The following is a 6000-nucleotide window of genomic DNA, read 5'->3' on the forward strand; positions in this document are numbered from 1 at the left end:
TCACTGAGCAAAATTTGGCCCAAAATCGAAGAGAAAAGGTGGAATGGCCGAAGTTTTTAGAGAGAGAAGGAGAACATGCAGAAATTTGCGCTGAAATGAAAGAAAACCACTTTTTATACCTGAGGATTCGTCAACGAGACAGCCAACTCATCGACAAATTTCAGTCATGCGAAAAACCCTCTCGGTAATTCCTCGTCGACGAGACACGTACCCTTGTCGACGAGTTAAGAAGAATATTCGTCGACGAGACCAGTCTACTCATTGACGAATGTTTGCTGCCACCTTCGAATTTTGTTCTTCCTTCCCTTCTATCTTCTTTATTATCTCAAGTTATTTATAATTTTCCCGAGTTGTTACATTCTCTCCCCTTTAAAAGAATTTCGTCCTCAAAATTCGTTAATCACCAGTTTATACACCAAAAGCTAACTAACCACATTTTTACGAATTTCAAACAATTCAAATATATGCAACATCAAATCACATAAAGTCAAACAACATTAATACACATACTAACATAAATGTATTACCTGGGCCTTTAGTCTTTCCCTCCTCAGGTGTACCCAACATGTAGACACGTGCCAGGCCTCTGTCGCCGCAAGGCGCCGGATTAATCCTTTGGTTCGAAGCTGGTACATTATTTGGCGGTTCTCGACATTCCCGAGCTATGTGACCCTATTTATTGCACCTGTAGCATATAACACTCCTACCCCGGCATTCTCCCCAATGTCGTTGGTTACATCTAGGGCAGTGGGGACATAACAAATCACCCTGCCGTCCCCGATCATTTCTTTATGACACCTGGCCCGATGCATCTCTGTCTCCCCTCCACGACCCTTGCCTGAAATTAGTTTGAGATCGTGGAGACGCAGGCCTCTTCCTTCGTTCTGATGCTTCCGTACCCCTCTGCAGACTTGACTTTACAACCATAGCTTTCTCTACCAATTCCGTGAAATCCTGAATCTGCAAACACGCCATATGCTCGTGGATCCTCTGATTCAGGACCTTTCAAACCACCTCGCTTTTTGATATTCATCTGGAACCACGGAAGGTGCAAAATGAGATAGCTCCAGAAATCTAGTGGCATACTGCTGAACAATGAGGCACCCCTAAGTCAAGCTGAAAAATTCTTCTGCCTTTGCATTTCTAGTGGTGGCGGGAAAATATCGGTCGTAGAAAACCTGCTTAAAACGACCCCAGGTCATTGCTATAGGCACCACTTGCTATTCCTCTAATAGTTTCATCGCATGCCACCACCGTTCAGCTTCTTCAGCCAATTTAAAGGTGGCGAAGAGGACCTTCTGCTCCTTGGTACAATTCAACACAGCCAGTATTTTCTCCATTTTTTACATCCACATTTCAGCTTTAATCGGATCGTTGCCACCCTCAAAAGACGAGGGTTTCAGATGAGTAAACTGATCAATGGTGCAACCCTGGTGCACTGGTGGATAGCTCGTTCCCCCAAAATCCCATCTCATTTCTTCCCTAACTTGACGAGCTATACCTTGTAATAGTCGAGAGGTGTCAACCTTGTCTCCGCTGGAAGCTCCCATCTCGCTTCCTCCTCCTTCATCTACGCCTTTGCCTCTAGGATCCATTCCTGAATATAAATGTACAACAAAGGCAATTTAGAATCTCCACATCCTTATATATTGGACATAATCACAAAACGTGAACCAAATTAATATCCATATTCTCAATTAAACATCCAACATCCATTTGTCCACCATCATCAGAACTCCCAAATTTAAATTCCAAATCTCGGTTTCATAACTTGGAAACATCACCATCAATGGATTTACAGTGGTTTTCTGAAACCGTCGACTGATTCAAAAAATCACAGAAGTCTGTCAAGAGATTTCTGCTGCCAAATTACAAAACAACCTCAAACTTCTGTAAATACCCTATTCTACCCTTTCCTACCCTCATTCTGTTGACACCTATACTCTGGTATTAATCTGCCTAAGTTCGCAAGGCTGTTATGCTCTGATACCAACTGTAACGCCCCGGACTAGCCACGTGGGGTCTAGAGTGTTAAGAGACCTACACGCATCTCTGATACCATTCACGCAGCGAAAAAATAATAAAAATAACCTTAAACACAAAATAACAGATTTCTATATCTACACATTAACAAACTTATATCATATAGCCATGTTTACCATATTACAAAACCATGAAAGAAATGCAAAGAACTATTAAAAAAAACTAATACATATCTGTTCGAGTTTCACTCACAAAACTACCCGCCGTGGAGCTATCTAAGCTCGATCTCCTAGATAACCTGAAAAGATTTAACATAAAATGGGGTGAGACATCTCTCAGCAAGGAAGAACGGTTTATAACGGTGTGTGGCTGAAGTGTTTAATATACAATTAAAATATCCATCCAAAATGCATTCATAATCCATAAGTAGCTCAAAATATCGTGCCTATGATCACACAAGGTCAACGTCTTTACCATCCCATGACATACCCACAATCATCACAATTTTACTAGTAATTCCACGAGAATAGAGAAATCTACCCGCTCATATAAGTAGTTTCCCTCTGCTCTAGTGCTAATACCAGGGCACTCACCTTTCTTAGTAAGTCCTCAGATTATGTATCTAGGTAAAGTCACCGAGAATAGGGAAGGTCACTCGCCCATACAAGTGGCTTCCCACTACCATAGCATCCATAAGTAATTACCAAAGTACTCGCCTTCCTCAGCAAGCCCTCGGGTGGAGCGATCTACTTTATCCTAAATACTTGATTAATTAAGTCACACATAGTCAACCATATTCTTTTCAATCATACCCACACAGGGTCTACATCCACATATCACGTAATTGTCCACATAGGACTATCAACCACACAACATATATGTCCACATAGGACTGGTTCACACAGGACAAACAAATATCCCGTTCATGGTAAATAGGTAAACAACCTCCTCATAACACTGCCAATGCCTACCTCCTAGTATAAACGCCCATATAATGACCTCCTCATACCACTGCCAACGCTATATCGCAATTTACATGAACCATAGCAAACCAACCAATCATTCAACATATTCACAGTTCTACCACAATAGACACAACATCAGTATCTGCAATCAAACAGTATTTTCACCCAAACAAAGTTCACAACCCAACCAAGTATATTCAACCAGGCAAGAATTACAGCCGAATACTATTCACCATTCCACAAAGTCCACAATCATTTTATTTACAAGAATGGTTTCAACCACACGATTTTTTCTAATATGATATAATATATATATATATATATATATATATATAATCAATATTTCCAATGCCAGTTTGTTTCAGAAAGTGATACCTGTATATGTAGGAATTTTTACCCAAAATTAACCATTTTAAAATTATTAAAAATCCATTATAAAATATTTCCCCTTACCCACTCCTTGAAATTCGATCCAAAAACAACGAAATGAGACCCTGTATTCTAAAAATTCCAAATTTCTCAAATCTTAGCAAAACACCCTTATAATACTTCCTAAGCTCCAAATAACAATATTTGTTAAGGAAATTTCAAAATAACTCACTTACCTTGGTTTTGAGATATTTCCCAAACTTCTCAAATCAAAAATCCGCTCGGCCTATAATACATAGAATCTTCCCAAGAGTCTCGTGGTAGCTTCCAATCATCGAACTGAGAAAAATTCGGCCCGAAATCAAAGAGAGAAGGTGGAATGGCCGAAGTTTTTAGAGAGAGAAGGAGAACATGCAGAAATTCGCGCTGAAATGAAAGAAAACCACTTTTTATGTCTGAGGATTCGTCGACGAGTTCTAGTACATAGCTCGTTGACGAGACAGCCAACTCGTCGATGAATTTCAGTCATGCGAAAAACCCGTCTCGGTAATTCCTTGTCGACGAGACACGTACCCTTGTCGAAGAGCTAAGAAGAACATTCGTCGATGAGACCAGAAGAACATTCGTTGACAAGACCAGTCTACTCGTCGACGAATGTTTGCTGCCACCTTTGTATTTTGTTCTTCCTTCCCTTCTATCTTCTTTATTATCTCAAATTATTTATAATTTTCTTGGGTTGTTACAGTACTAACCCGTATAAATGGTTGGGTTGTTACAGATGGTATCAAAGCCCTTAACCAATCAGAAGTGTGTGTTAATGCATGCTGTTTAGTTAGGGATATGTCAAGACTTAGGAGTTGCTAGTTATGTAGTCTAGAATATACCAGAGTATAGGACAAGGATAAGACCTTAGGTTTTGCTTTGTATACCTGGAGACAGAAATTCATTGATAGACTTCTGTATTTTTTTGGATCAGTCAAAAGTTTCAAAAAATCACGACAATCCATTGACGGTTTTGTTTCCAAGTGGAAGGGTGGAATCTGAGTTAGAATGATGATGTTAAATTGTTGAGGTGTGTCAATATTGAGGATATGAAATTAGGAGACTAAGTATATAGTATGATAGTATTAGCTGATGTTTAGGCTATTACCCTTTCTAATGGATTCTTGTAATTGTTTTTCAGGATGGAATCCAGGGATATTATTGCCAACGTGGGAGGCAGTAATAGTGAGGGTGCTGGCCATGAGCTTGGCAGTGATTCTACCAGTGTATTGCGAGATTTTGCACAACAACTTATGGCTGAAGTAGTGTGAACGAATATGGGGCAAGATCGTTCTATGACTGAGTTGGGTTGCTCCATTGAGCAGTTCACCAGGTTGAAGCCCTCGGTTTTCGTGGGAAGTGCAGATCCAGTTCGTGCTGAGAATTGGATCCAGGAGATCGAGAAGATCCTGGATGTTTTGAACTACATGGAGAAACAGAAGGTCACCTTTGCCACGTTCAAATTGGCAGGGGAGGCTGAGAGATGGTGGGTGTCTATTAAGAAGATGGAGGAACATCGACTGATGCCAGTAGCGTTGACGTGGGCCCGGTTCAAAGAGCTCTTCTTTGAACGGTATTTTCTGGCCATGGTTAGAAAGCAAAGTTGGAGGAATTTATGAATTTGGCGCAAGAGTCGTTGACAGTCCAACAGTACACTGCCAAATTCCAAGAGCTATCCCAATTTGCTCCATTCGTGATATCAGATGAAGCAAAGAAGGCCTGGAAGTTTCAGAGGGATCTGAGGAAGGAGATCTGAAGGCAGACAGTGATCCTACTGTTGCAAGACTTTGCTTCGTTGGTTGACAAAGCCACTGTGGCAGAGGAGTGTTTACTAGAGGATGATGAGGTTTAGGTTATGAAGAAGAGGCCAGCGCCTCCTAGTTCTTCGTTTGGGGCAAGGCAGGGTAATTGGAAGAAGAACAGTGGTGGTACGTCTGATAATTCCACATCGTACCGTAGTTTCTCTCTTTGTGGTAAGAAACATGTTTGGCAGTGTTGGTTGACTACGAGGGGGTGTATGCGGTGTGGTAGACAAGGGCATCAGATGAAAGACTGTCAAGTGCAGGGGAATAGAGAAACCTCACAGAAGCCATACAAGGAAAATACTCAAGCATAACATGGTGGTCAGCAAGGGGGTACGACCCAGGCTAGTGTGTATTCTCTGACTCCAGCCGATGCCGAGAACGCTGGCAATGTTGTCACATGTATCATTTATGTGCTTTCTCATAAAGTTGTTATATTATTTGATTCTGGGGCAATGCATTCTTTTGTTTCCCATGGATTTGTTAAACTATGTGGTTTAGAGGCACAATTATTAGATTATGAACTGGTAGTGGCTACGCCGTCTGGGTCTGCAGTCGAGTGTAGCAGTGTAGTCCATAACTTCCCGGTTGAAATTCAAGGGAGGATACTATCGGTCAACCTAGTGGTGTATGATATGTTTGGCTTTGATATCATCTTTGGGATGGACTGGTTGTTAGCGAGTTATGCCAATATTGATTGTCGTAGGAGGGAGGTGTTATTCAGGCCGCCAGGGGAATTGGAATTTGATTTCTAGGGTCGTGTGTGCGTTCCGCACCATGGATCCTTTTGGCTATGCAAGCTAGGAGGTTACTCCTAAATGGATGCTAGGGGTATCTGG

Source organism: Malania oleifera, chromosome 9 (assembly GCF_029873635.1).
Source record: "Malania oleifera isolate guangnan ecotype guangnan chromosome 9, ASM2987363v1, whole genome shotgun sequence".
Taxonomy (NCBI): domain Eukaryota; kingdom Viridiplantae; phylum Streptophyta; class Magnoliopsida; order Santalales; family Ximeniaceae; genus Malania; species Malania oleifera.